This window comes from Scyliorhinus torazame, chromosome 20 (assembly GCF_047496885.1).
Source record: "Scyliorhinus torazame isolate Kashiwa2021f chromosome 20, sScyTor2.1, whole genome shotgun sequence".
NCBI classification, from domain to species: domain Eukaryota; kingdom Metazoa; phylum Chordata; class Chondrichthyes; order Carcharhiniformes; family Scyliorhinidae; genus Scyliorhinus; species Scyliorhinus torazame.
In genome coordinates, this window is record NC_092726.1 from 109,557,579 (window position 1) to 109,571,801 (window position 14,223).

The following is a 14,223-nucleotide window of genomic DNA, read 5'->3' on the forward strand; positions in this document are numbered from 1 at the left end:
TAATTTACAACAAGTCGGATTTATGCTGCAGGATTTCAATTGCTGCACAAACACATTTATTTATGTGGTGACTCAGTCCAGGTTCAGGGAGCAGATCAAGATGGCGGTGAAATATCCGGTTACATCAATTATTAAATTAATGAGAAAATAAAACTGACTGACAGCCTTTCAGCCAATCAGCAGCTCCAGTCCCCGACTGGCAGCCTCTCAGAAAATCCTGAGCTCCAGTCTCTGACTGACAGCCTCTCAGCCAATCATCAGCTCAAGCCGCTGCTGACAGTGCTGGCTGTGTGGTGGGAGAACTGAGAGTGCTGGCTGTGTGGTGGGAGCACTGACAATGCTGGCTGTGTGTGGGAACCACTGACAGTGCTGGCCGTGTGGTGGGAGCACTGACAGTGCTGGCTGTGTAGTGGGAACCACTGACAGTGCTGGCTGTGTGGGGGGAGCACTGACAGTGCTGGCTGTATAGTGGGAGCACTGACAGTGCTGGCTGTGTGGTGGGAGCACTGACAGTGCTGGCTGTGTGGTGGGAGCACTGACAGTGCTGGCTGTGTGGTGAGAGCACTGGCAGTGCTGGCTGTGTGGAAGGGAGCACTGACAGTGCTAGCTGAGTGGGAGGAGCACTACCAGTGCTGGCTTTGTGGCGGGAGCACTGGCAGGTTGACTCAGTCTAGGTTGACAGCCTCTCAGCCAATCAGGAGCTCTTGCCGCTGACTCACAGCCTCTCAGTCAATCAGCAGCTCCAGTCTCCGACTGGCAGCCTCTCAGCCAATCAGGAGCCCCAGACGCTGATTAACAGCCTCTCAGCAAATCAGCAGTTCCAGTTTCTGACTGGCAGACACTCAGCCAATCATCAACTCCAGCCAATCAGCAGCTCCAGCCCCCGACTGGCAGGCTCTCAGCCAATCAGGAGCTCCAGCCGCTGCCAACAGCCTCTCAGTCAATCAGCAGCTCCAGTCTCCGACTGGCAGCCTCTCAGCCAATCAGGAGCCCCAGACGCTGATTAACAGCCTCTCAGCAAATCAGCAGCTCCAGTTTCTGACTGGCAGACTCTCAGCCAATCATCAACTCCAGCCGCTGCTGACAGTGCTGGCTTTGTGTGGAAGAACTGACAGTGCTGGCTGTGTGGTGGGAGCACTGACAGTGCTGGCTGTGTGGTGGGAGCACTGACAGTGCTGGCTGTGTGTTGGGAGCACTGACAGTGCTGGCTGTGTGCAGGGGGCACTGACAGTGCTGGCTGTGTGGGGGAGCACTGACAGTGCTGGCTGTGTGTTGGGAGAACTAACAGTGCTGGCTGTGTGCAGGGGGCACTGACAGTGCTGGCTGTGTGGGGGAGCACTGACAGTGCTGGCTGTGTGGTGGTAGCACTGACAGTGCTGGCTGTGTGAGGGAGCACAGACAGTGCTGGCTGTGTGTTGGGAGCACTGACAGTGCTGGCTGTGTGGGGAGCACTGACAGTGCTGGCAGTGTGGGGGGAGCACTGACAGAGCTGGCTGTGTTGTGGGAGCACTGACAGTGCTGGCTGTGTGGTGGGAGCACTGGCAGTGCTGGCTGTGTGGAAGGGAGCACTGAGCGTGCTGGCTGTGTGGTGGGAGCACTGACAGTGCTGGCTGTGTGGTGGGAGCACTGACAGTGCTGGCTCTGTGTTGGGAGCACTGACAGTGCTGGCTGTGTGCAGGGGGCACTGACAGTGCTGGCTGTGTGGGGGAGCACTGACAGTGCTGGCTGTGTGGTGGGAGCACTGACAGTGCTGGCTGTGTGAGGGAGCACTGACAGTGCTGGCTGTGTGTTGAGAGCACTGACAGTGCTGGCTGTGTGTTGAGAGCACTGACAGTGCTGGCTGTGTGAAGGGAGCACTGACAGTGCTGGCTGTGTGGGGAGCACTGACAGTGCTGGCTGTGTGGGGAGAACTGACAGTGCTGGCAGTGTGGGGGGAGCACTGACAGAGCAGGCTGTGTTGTGGGAGCACTGACAGTGCTGGCTGCGTAGTAGGAGCACTGACAGTGCTGGCTGAGTGGGGGGAGCACTGTCAGTGCTGGCTGTGTGGCGGGAGCACTGACATTGCTGGCTGTGTGTAGGGACCACTGACAGTGCTGGCTGTGTGGGGGGAGCACTGACTGTGCTGGCTGTGTGGTTGGAGCACTGACAGTGCTGGCTGTGTGGGGGAGCACTGACAGTGCTGGTTGTGTGGTGGGAGCACTGACAGTGCTGGCTGTGTGGTGGGAGCACTGACAGTGCTGGCTGTGTGGGGCAGCACTGATAGTGCTGGCTCTGTGGGGAGCACTGGCTGTGCTGGGTGTGTGGGGGGAGCACTTGCAGTGCTAGCTGTGTGGGGAGCACTGGCAGTGCTGGCTGTGTGGGGGAGCACTGACAGTGCTGGCCGTGTTGTGGGAGCACTGACAGTGCTGGCTGTGTGGTGGGAGCACTGACATTGCTGGCTGTGTGTAGGGACCACTGACAGTGCTGGCTGTGTGGGGGGAGCACTGACTGTGCTGGCTGTGTGGTTGGAGCACTGACAGTGCTGGCTGAGTGGGGGGAGCACTGTCAGTGCTGGCTGTGTGGCGGGAGCACTGACATTGCTGGCTGTGTGTAGGGACCACTGACAGTGCTGGCTGTGTGGGAGGAGCACTGACTGTGCTGGCTGTGTGGTTGGAGCACTGACAGTGCTGGCTGTGTGGGGGGAGCACTGACAGTGCTGGATGTGTGGTGGGAGCACTGACAGTGCTGGCTGTGTGGTGGGAGCACTGACAGTGCTGGCTGTGTGGGGCAGCACTGATAGTGCTGGCTCTGTGGGGAGCACTGGCAGTGCTGGCTGTGTGGGGGGAGCACTTGCAGTGCTAGCTGTGTGGGGAGCACTGGCAGTGCTGGCTGTGTGGGGGAGCACTGACAGTGCTGGCCGTGTTGTGGGAGCACTGACAGTGCTGGCGTGTGGTGGGAGCACTGACTGTGCTGGCTGTGTGGGGAAGCACTGACAGTGCTGGCTGTGTGGGGAGCACTGACAGTGCTGGCTGTGTGGGGGAGCACTAACAGTGCTGGCTGTGTGGGGGAGCACTGACAGTGCAGGCTGTGGGGGAGGGTGCGCTGGCAGTGCTGGCTTTGTGAGGGAGCACTTGCAGTGCTGGCTGTGTGAGAGGAGCACTGGCAGTGCTGGCTGTGTGGGGGGATCACTGACAGTGCTGGCTGTGTGGTGGGAGCACTGACAGTGCTGGCTGTGTGGTGGGAGCACTGACAGTGCTTGCTGTGTTGGGGAGCACTGACAGTGCTGGCTGTGTGGTGGGAGCACTGACAGTGCTTGCTGTGTTGGGGAGCACTGACAGTGCTGGCTGTGTGGGGCAGCACTGACCATACTGGCTGTGTGGGGAGCACTGACAGTGCTGGCTGTGTGGGGGAGCACTGGCAGTGCTGGCTGTATGGGGGAGCACTTGCAGTGCTGGCTGTGTGGGTGAGCACTGACAGTGCTTGCTGTGTGGTGGGAGCACTGGCAGTGCTGGCTGTGGCGGAGGGAGCGCTGGCAGTGCTGGCTTTGTGAGGTAGCACTGACAGTGCTGTCTGTGTGAGAGGAGCACTGGCAGAGCTGGCTGTGTGGGGGAGCACTTACAGTGCTGGCTGTGTGGGGGGATCACTGACAGTGCTGGCTGTGTGGTGGGAGCACTGACAGTGCTGGCTGTGTGGGGGAGCACTGACAGTGCTGGCTGTGTGGGGAGCACTGGCAGTGCTCGCTGTGTGGGGAGCACTGACAGTGCTGGCTGTGTGGGGGAGCACTGGCAGTGCAGGCTGTGTGTTGAGAGCACTGACAGGGCTGGCTGTGTGGTGGGAGCACTGACAGTGCTGGCTGTGTGTTGGGAGCACTGACAGTGCTGGCTGTGTGGGGAGCACTGACAGTGCTGGCAGTGTGGGGGAGCACTGACAGAGCTGGCTGTGTTGTGGGAGCACTGACAGTGCTGGCTGTGTGGTGGGAGCACTGGCAGTGCTGGCTGTGTGGAAGGGAGCACTGAGAGTGCTGGCTGTGTGGTGGGAGCACTGACAGTGCTGGCTCTGTGTTGGGAGCACTGACAGTGCTGGCTGTGTGCAGGGGGCACTGACAGTGCTGGCTGTGTGGGGGGAGCACTGACAGTGCTGGCTGTGTGGTGGGAGCACTGACAGTGCTGGCTGTGTTGTGGGAGCACTGACAGTGCTGGCAGTGTGGGGGGTGCACTTGCACTCCTGGCTGTGTGGGGGAGCACTGACAGTGCTGGCTGTGTGGGGAGCACTGACAGTGCAGGCTGTGGGGGAGGGAGCGCTGGCTGTGCTGGCTGTGTGAGGGAGCACTGGCAGTGCTGGCTGTCGGGGAGGGAGCGCTGGCAGTGCTGGCTATGTGAGGGAGCACTGGCAGTGCTGGCTGTGTGAGGGAGCACTGACATTGCTGGCTGTGAGGGAAGCACTGTCAGTGCTGGCTGTGAGGGGAGCACTGCCAGTGCTGGCTGTGAGGGGAGCACAGACAGTTCTCTCTGTGAGGGAAGCACTGTCAGTGCTGGCTGCGTGTTAGGAGCACTGGCAGTGCTGGCTGTGTGAGGGAGCACTGGCAGTGCCGGCTGTCGGGGAGGGTGCGCTGGCAGTGCTGGCTTTGTGAGGGAGCACTTGCAGTGCTGGCTGTGTGAGAGGAGAACTGGCAGTGCTGGCTGTGTGGGGGGATCACTGACAGTGCTGGCTGTGTGGTGGGAGCACTGACAGTGCTGGCTGTGTGGTGGGAGCACTGACAGTGCTTGCTGTGTGGGGGAGCACTGACAGTGCTGGCTGTGTGGGGCAGCACTGACCATACTGGCTGTGTGGGGAGCACTGACAGTGCTGGCTGTGTGGGGGAGCACTGGCAGTGCTGGCTGTATGGGGGAGCACTTGCATTGCTGGCTGTGTGGGGAGCACTGACAGTGCTTGCTGTGTGGTGGGAGCACTGGCAGTGATGTCTGTAGGGGAGGGAGCGCTGGCAGTGCTGGCTTTGTGAGGTAGCACTGACAGTGCTGGCTGTGTGAGAGGAGCACTGGCAGTGCTGGCTGTGTGGGGGAGCACTGAAAGTGCTGGCTGTGTGGGGGGATCACTGACAGTGCTGGCTGTGTGGTGGGAGCACTGACAGTGCTGGCTGTGTGGGGAGCACTGGCAATGCTGGCTGTGTGGGGAGCACTGGCAGTGCTGGCTGTGTGGGGGAGCACTGGCAGTGCTGGCTGTGTGTTGAGAGCACTGACAGGGCTGGCTGTGTGGTGGGAGCACTGACAGTGCTGGCTGTGTGTTGGGAGCACTGACAGTGCTGGCTGTGTGGGGAGCACTGACAGTGCTGGCAGTGTGGGGGGAACACTGACAGAGCTGGCTGTGTTGTGGGAGCACTGACAGTGCTGGCTGTGTGGTGGGAGCACTGGCAGTGCTGGCTGTGTTGAAGGGAGCACTGAGAGTGCTGGATGTGTGGTGGGAGCACTGAGAGTGCTGGCTGTGTGGTGGGAGCACTGACAGTGCTGGCTCTGTGTTGGGAGCACTGACAGTGCTGGCTGTGTGCAGGGGGCACTGACAGTGCTGGCTGTGTGGGGGAGCACTGACAGTGCTGGCTGTGTGGTGGGAGCACTGACAGTGCTGGCTGTGTGAGGGAGCACTGACAGTGCTGGCTGTGTGTTGAGAGCACTGACAGTGCTGGCTGTGTGTTGAGAGCACTGACAGTGCTGGCTGTGTGTAGGGAGCACTGACAGTGCTGGCTGTTTGGGGAGCACTGACAGTGCTGGCTGTGTGGGGAGCACTGACAGTGCTGGCAGTGTGGGGGGAGCACTGACAGAGCAGGCTGTGTTGTGGGAGCACTGACAGTGCTGGCTGTGTGGTGGGAGCACTGGCAGTGCTGGCTGTGTTGAAGGGAGCACTGAGAGTGCTGGCTGTGTGGTGGGAGCACTGACAGTGCGGGCCGTGTGGTGGGAGCACTGACAGTGCTGGTTGTGTGGTGGGAGCATTGACAGTGCTGGCTGTGTGGTGGGAGCCCTGACAGTGCTGGCTGTGTGGGGCAGCACTGATAGTGCTGGCTCTGTGGGGAGCACTGGCAGTGCTGGCTGTGTGGGGGGAGCACTTGCAGTGCTAGCTGTGTGGGGAGCACTGGCAGTGCTGGCTGTGTGGGGGAGCACTGACAGTGCTGGCCGTGTTGTGGGAGCACTGACAGTGCTGGCTGTGTGGTGGGAGCACTGACAGTGCTGGCGTGTGGTGGGAGCACTGACTGTGCTGGCTGTGTGGGGAAGCACTGACAGTGCTGGCTGTGTGGGGAGCACTGACAGTGCTTGCTGTGTGGGGGAGCACTGACAGTGCTGGCTGTGTGGGGGAGCACTGACAGTGCAGGCTGTGGGGGAGGGTGCGCTGGCAGTGCTGGCTTTGTGAGGGAGCACTTGCAGTGCTGGCTGTGTGAGAGGAGCACTGGCAGTGCTGGCTGTGTGGGGGATCACTGACAGTGCTGGCTGTGTGGTGGGAGCACTGACAGTGCTGGCTGTGTGTTGGGAGCACTGACAGTGCTTGCTGTGTGGGGGAGCACTGACAGTGCTGGCTGTGTGGGGCAGCACTGACCATACTGGCTGTGTGGGGAGCACTGACAGTGCTGGCTGTGTGGGGGAGCACTGACATTGCTGGCTGTGAGGGAAGCACTGTCAGTGCTGGCTGTGAGGGGAGCTCTGCCAGTGCTGGCTGTGAGGGGAGCACAGACAGTTCTCTCTGTGAGGGAAGCACTGTCAGTGCTGGCTGCGTGTTAGGAGCACTGGCAGTGCTGGCTGTGTGAGGGAGCACTGGCAGTGCCGGCTGTCGGGGAGGGTGCGCTGGCAGTGCTGGCTTTGTGAGGGAGCACTTGCAGTGCTGGCTGTGTGAGAGGAGAACTGGCAGTGCTGGCTGTGTGGGGGGATCACTGACAGTGCTGGCTGTGTGGTGGGAGCACTGACAGTGCTGGCTGTGTGGTGGGAGCACTGACAGTGCTTGCTGTGTGGGGGAGCACTGACAGTGCTGGCTGTGTGGGGCAGCACTGACCATACTGGCTGTGTGGGGAGCACTGACAGTGCTGGCTGTGTGGGGGAGCACTGGCAGTGCTGGCTGTATGGGGGAGCACTTGCATTGCTGGCTGTGTGGGGGAGCACTGACAGTGCTTGCTGTGTGGTGGGAGCACTGGCAGTGATGTCTGTAGGGGAGGGAGCGCTGGCAGTGCTGGCTTTGTGAGGTAGCACTGACAGTGCTGGCTGTGTGAGAGGAGCACTGGCAGTGCTGGCTGTGTGGGGAGCACTGAAAGTGCTGGCTGTGTGGGGGGATCACTGACAGTGCTGGCTGTGTGGTGGGAGCACTGACAGTGCTGGCTGTGTGGGGGAGCACTGACAGTGCTGGCTGTGTGGGGAGCACTGGCAGTGCTGGCTGTGTGGGGAGCACTGACAGTGCTGGCTGTGTGGGGGAGCACTGGCAGTGCTGGCTGTGTGTTGAGAGCACTGACAGGGCTGGCTGTGTGGTGGGAGCACTGACAGTGCTGGCTGTGTGTTGGGAGCACTGACAGTGCTGGCTGTGCGGGGAGCACTGACAGTGCTGGCAGTGTGGGGGGAGCACTGACAGAGCTGGCTGTGTTGTGGGAGCACTGACAGTGCTGGCTGTGTGGTGGGAGCACTGGCAGTGCTGGCTGTGTGGAAGGGAGCACTGAGAGTGCTGGATGTGTGGTGGGAGCACTGACAGTGCTGGCTGTGTGGTGGGAGCACTGACAGTGCTGGCTCTGTGTTGGGAGCACTGACAGTGCTGGCTGTGTGCAGGGGGCACTGACAGTGCTGGCTGTGTGGGGGAGCACTGACAGTGCTGGCTGTGTGGTGGGAGCACTGACAGTGCTGGCTGTGTGAGGGAGCACTGACAGTGCTGGCTGTGTGTTGAGAGCACTGACAGTGCTGGCTGTGTGTTGAGAGCACTGACAGTGCTGGCTGTGTGTAGGGAGCACTGACAGTGCTGGCTGTTTGGGGAGCACTGACAGTGCTGGCTGTGTGGGGAGCACTGACAGTGCTGGCAGTGTGGGGGGAGCACTGACAGAGCAGGCTGTGTTGTGGGAGCACTGACAGTGCTGGCTGTGTGGTGGGAGCACTGGCAGTGCTGGCTGTGTTGAAGGGAGCACTGAGAGTGCTGGCTGTGTGGTGGGAGCACTGACAGTGCGGGCCGTGTGGTGGGAGCACTGACAGTGCTGGCTGCGTAGTAGGAGCACTGACAGTGCTGGCAGAGTGGGGGAGCACTGTCAGTGCTGGCTGTGTGGCGGGAGCACTGACATTGCTGGCTGTGTGTAGGGACCACTGACAGTGCTGGCTGTGTGGGAGGAGCACTGACTGTGCTGGCTGTGTGGTTGGAGCACTGACAGTGCTGGCTGTGTGGGGGGAGCACTGACAGTGCTGGTTGTGTGGTGGGAGCATTGACAGTGCTGGCTGTGTGGTGGGAGCACTGACAGTGCTGGCTGTGTGGGGCAGCACTGATAGTGCTGGCTCTGTGGGGAGCACTGGCAGTGCTGGCTGTGTGGGGGGAGCACTTGCAGTGCTAGCTGTGTGGGGAGCACTGGCAGTGCTGGCTGTATGGGGGAGCACTGACAGTGCTGGCCGTGTTGTGGGAGCACTGACAGTGCTGGCTGTGTGGTGGGAGCACTGACAGTGCTGGCGTGTGGTGGGAGCACTGACTGTGCTGGCTGTGTGGGGAAGCACTGACAGTGCTGGCTGTGTGGGGAGCACTGACAGTGCTTGCTGTGTGGGGGAGCACTGACAGTGCTGGCTGTGTGGGGGAGCACTGACAGTGCAGGCTGTGGGGGAGGGTGCGCTGGCAGTGCTGGCTTTGTGAGGGAGCACTTGCAGTGCTGGCTGTGTGAGAGGAGCACTGGCAGTGCTGGCTGTGTGGGGGGATGACTGACAGTGCTGGCTGTGTGGTGGGAGCACTGACAGTGCTGGCTGTGTGGTGGGCGCACTGACAGTGCTTGCTGTGTGGGGGAGCACTGACAGTGCTGGCTGTGTGGGGCAGCACTGACCATACTGGCTGTGTGGGGAGCACTGACAGTGCTGGCTGTGTGGGGGAGCACTGGCAGTGCTGGCTGTATGGGGGAGCACTGTCAGTGCTGGCTGTGTGGGGGAGCACTGACAGTGCTTGCTGTGTGGTGGGAGCACTGGCAGTGCTGGCTGTGGCGGAGGGAGCGCTGGCAGTGCTGGCTTTGTGAGGTAGCACTGACAGTGCTGTCTGTGTGAGAGGAGCACTGGCAGTGCTGGCTGTGTGGGGGAGCACTTACAGTGCTGGCTGTGTGGGGGGATCACTGACAGTGCTGGCTGTGTGGTGGGAGCACTGACAGTGCTGGCTGTGTGGGGGAGCACTGACAGTGCTGGCTGTGTGGGGAGCACTGGCAGTGCTGGCTGTGTGGGGAGCACTGACAGTGCTGGCTGTGTGGGGGAGCACTGGCAGTGCTGGCTGTGTGTTGGGAGCACTGACAGTGCTGGCTGTGTGGGGAGCACTGACAGTGCTGGCAGTGTGGGGGAGCACTGACAGAGCTGGCTGTGTTGTGGGAGCACTGACAGTGCTGGCTGTGTGGTGGGAGCACTGGCAGTGCTGGCTGTGTGGAAGGGAGCACTGAGAGTGCTGTCAGTGTGGTGGGAGCACTGACAGTGCTGGCTGTGTGGTGGGAGAACTGACAGTGCTGGCTCTGTGTTGGGAGCACTGACAGTGCTGGCTGTGTGCAGGGGGCACTGACAGTGCTGGCTGTGTGGGGGAGCACTGACAGAGCTGGCTGTGTTGTGGGAGCACTGACAGTGCTGGCTGTGTGGTGGGAGCACTGGCAGTGCTGGCTGTGTGGAAGGGAGCACTGAGAGTGCTGGCTGTGTGGTGGGAGCACTGACAGTGCTGGCTCTGTGTTGGGAGCACTGACAGTGCTGGCTGTGTGCAGGGGGCACTGACAGTGCTGGCTGTGTGGGGGAGCACTGACAGTGCTGGCTGTGTGGTGGGAGCACTGACAGTGCTGGCCGTGTGGGGCAGCACTGACCATACTGGCTGTGTGGGGAGCACTGACAGTGCTGGCTGTGTGGGGGAGCACTGACAGTGCTGTCTGTGTGAGAGGAGCACTGGCAGTGCTGGCTGTGTGGGGGAGCACTTACAGTGCTGGCTGTGTGGGGGGATCACTGACAGTGATGGCTGTGTGGTGGGAGCACTGACAGTGCTGGCTGTGTGGGGGAGCACTGACAGTGCTGGCTGTGTGGGGAGCACTGGCAGTGCTGGCTGTGTGGGGAGCACTGACAGTGCTGGCTGTGTGGGGGAGCACTGGCAGTGCAGGCTGTGTGTTGAGAGCACTGACAGGGCTGGCTGTGTGGTGGGAGCACTGACAGTGCTGGCTGTGTGTTGGGAGCACTGACAGTGCTGGCTGTGTGGGGAGCACTGACAGTGCTGGCAGTGTGGGGGAGCACTGACAGAGCTGGCTGTGTTGTGGGAGCACTGACAGTGCTGGCTGTGTGGTGGGAGCACTGGCAGTGCTGGCTGTGTGGAAGGGAGCACTGAGAGTGCTGGCTGTGTGGTGGGAGCACTGACAGTGCTGGCTGTGTGGTGGGAGAACTGACAGTGCTGGCTCTGTGTTGGGAGCACTGACAGTGCTGGCTGTGTGCAGGGGGCACTGACAGTGCTGGCTGTGTGGGGGAGCACTGACAGAGCTGGCTGTGTTGTGGGAGCACTGACAGTGCTGGCTGTGTGGTGGGAGCACTGGCAGTGCTGGCTGTGTGGAAGGGAGCACTGAGAGTGCTGGCTGTGTGGTGAGAGCACTGACAGTGCTGGCTGTGTGGTGGGGGAACTGACAGTGCTGGATCTGTGTTGGGAGCACTGACAGTGCTGGCTGTGTGCAGGGGGCACTGACAGTGCTGGCTGTGTGGGGGGAGCACTGACAGTGCTGGCTGTGTGGTGGGAGCACTGACAGTGCTGGCTGTGTTGTGGGAGCACTGACAGTGCTGGCTGTGTGGGGGGTGCACTTGCACTGCTGGCTGTGTGGGGGAGCACTGACAGTGCTGGCTGTGTGGGGAGCACTGACAGTGCAGGCTGTGGGGGAGGGAGCGCTGGCTGTGCTGGCTGTGTGAGGGAGCACTGGCAGTGCTGGCTGTCGGGGAGGGAGCGCTGGCAGTGCTGGCTATGTGAGGGAGCACTGGCAGTGCTGGCTGTGTGAGGGAGCACTGACATTGCTGGCTGTGAGGGAAGCACTGAGAGTGCTGGCTGTGAGGGGAGCACTGCCAGTGCTGGCTGTGAGGGGAGCACAGACAGTTCTCTCTGTGAGGGAAGCACTGTCAGTGCTGGCTGCGTGGTAGGAGCACTGGCAGTGCTGGCTGTGTGAGGGAGCACTGGCAGTGCCGTCTGTCGGGGAGGGTGCGCTGGCAGTGCTGGCTTTGTGAGGGAGCACTTGCAGTGCTGGCTGTGTGAGAGGAGAACTGGCAGTGCTGGCTGTGTGGGGGGATCACTGACAGTGCTGGCTGTGTGGTGGGAGCACTGACAGTGCTGGCTGTCGTGGGAGCACTGACAGTGCTTGCTGTGTGGGGGAGCACTGACAGTGCTGGCTGTGTGGGGCAGCACTGACCATACTGGCTGTGTGGGTAGCACTGACAGTGCTGGCTGTGTGGGGGAGCACTGGCAGTGCTGGCTGTATGGGGGAGCACTTGCATTGCTGGCTGTGTGGGGGAGCACTGACAGTGCTTGCTGTGTGGTGGGAGCACTGGCAGTGATGTCTGTAGGGGAGGGAGCGCTGGCAGTGCTGGCTTTGTGAGGTAGCACTGACAGTGCTGGCTGTGTGAGAGGAGCACTGGCAGTGCTGGCTGTGTGGCGGAGCACTGAAAGTGCTGGCTGTGTGGGGGGATCACTGACAGTGCTGGCTGTGTGGTGGGAGCACTGACAGTGCTGGCTGTGTGGGGGAGCACTGACAGTGCTGGCTGTGTGGGGAGCACTGGCAGTGCTGGCTGTGTGGAAGGGAGCACTGAGAGTGCTGGATGTGTGGTGGGAGCACTGAGAGTGCTGGCTGTGTGGTGGGAGCACTGACAGTGCTGGCTCTGTGTTGGGAGCACTGACAGTGCTGGCTGTGTGCAGGGGGCACTGACAGTGCTGGCTGTGTGGGGGAGCACTGACAGTGCTGGCTGTGTGGTGGGAGCACTGACAGTGCTGGCTGTGTGAGGGAGCACTGACAGTGCTGGCTGTGTGTTGAGAGCACTGACAGTGCTGGCTGTGTGTTGAGAGCACTGACAGTGCTGGCTGTGTGTAGGGAGCACTGACAGTGCTGGCTGTTTGGGGAGCACTGACAGTGCTGGCTGTGTGGGGAGCACTGACAGTGCTGGCAGTGTGGGGGGAGCACTGACAGAGCAGGCTGTGTTGTGGGAGCACTGACAGTGCTGGCTGTGTGGTGGGAGCACTGGCAGTGCTGGCTGAGTTGAAGGGAGCACTGAGAGTGCTGGCTGTGTGGTGGGAGCACTGACAGTGCGGGCCGTGTGGTGGGAGCACTGACAGTGCTGGTTGTGTGGTGGGAGCATTGACAGTGCTGGCTGTGTGGTGGGAGCCCTGACAGTGCTGGCTGTGTGGGGCAGCACTGATAGTGCTGGCTCTGTGGGGAGCACTGGCAGTGCTGGCTGTGTGGGGGGAGCACTTGCAGTGCTAGCTGTGTGGGGAGCACTGGCAGTGCTGGCTGTGTGGGGGAGCACTGACAGTGCTGGCCGTGTTGTGGGAGCACTGACAGTGCTGGCTGTGTGGTGGGAGCACTGACAGTGCTGGCGTGTGGTGGGAGCACTGACTGTGCTGGCTGTGTGGGGAAGCACTGACAGTGCTGGCTGTGTGGGGAGCACTGACAGTGCTTGCTGTGTGGGGGAGCACTGACAGTGCTGGCTGTGTGGGGGAGCACTGACAGTGCAGGCTGTGGGGGAGGGTGCGCTGGCAGTGCTGGCTTTGTGAGGGAGCACTTGCAGTGCTGGCTGTGTGAGAGGAGCACTGGCAGTGCTGGCTGTGTGGGGGATCACTGACAGTGCTGGCTGTGTGGTGGGAGCACTGACAGTGCTGGCTGTGTGGTGGGAGCACTGACAGTGCTTGCTGTGTGGGGGAGCACTGACAGTGCTGGCTGTGTGGGGCAGCACTGACCATACTGGCTGTGTGGGGAGCACTGACAGTGCTGGCTGTGTGGGGGAGCACTGACATTGCTGGCTGTGAGGGAAGCACTGTCAGTGCTGGCTGTGAGGGGAGCTATGCCAGTGCTGGCTGTGAGGGGAGCACAGACAGTTCTCTCTGTGAGGGAAGCACTGTCAGTGCTGGCTGCGTGTTAGGAGCACTGGCAGTGCTGGCTGTGTGAGGGAGCACTGGCAGTGCCGGCTGTCGGGGAGGGTGCGCTGGCAGTGCTGGCTTTGTGAGGGAGCACTTGCAGTGCTGGCTGTGTGAGAGGAGAACTGGCAGTGCTGGCTGTGTGGGGGGATCACTGACAGTGCTGGCTGTGTGGTGGGAGCACTGACAGTGCTGGCTGTGTGGTGGGAGCACTGACAGTGCTTGCTGTGTGGGGGAGCACTGACAGTGCTGGCTGTGTGGGGCAGCACTGACCATACTGGCTGTGTGGGGAGCACTGACAGTGCTGGCTGTGTGGGGGAGCACTGGCAGTGCTGGCTGTATGGGGGAGCACTTGCATTGCTGGCTGTGTGGGGGAGCACTGACAGTGCTTGCTGTGTGGTGGGAGCACTGGCAGTGATGTCTGTAGGGGAGGGAGCGCTGGCAGTGCTGGCTTTGTGAGGTAGCACTGACAGTGCTGGCTGTGTGAGAGGAGCACTGGCAGTGCTGGCTGTGTGGGGGAGCACTGAAAGTGCTGGCTGTGTGGGGGGATCACTGACAGTGCTGGCTGTGTGGTGGGAGCACTGACAGTGCTGGCTGTGTGGGGGAGCACTGACAGTGCTGGCTGTGTGGGGAGCACTGGCAGTGCTGGCTGTGTGGGGAGCACTGACAGTGCTGGCTGTGTGGGGGAGCACTGGCAGTGCTGGCTGTGTGTTGAGAGCACTGACAGGGCTGGCTGTGTGGTGGGAGCACTGACAGTGCTGGCTGTGTGTTGGGAGCACTGACAGTGCTGGCTGTGTGGGGAGCACTGACAGTGCTGGCAGTGTGGGGGGAGCACTGACAGAGCTGGCTGTGTTGTGGGAGCACTGACAGTGCTGGCTGTGTGGTGGGAGCACTGGCAGTGCTGGCTGTGTGGAAGGGAGCACTGAGAGTGCTGGATGT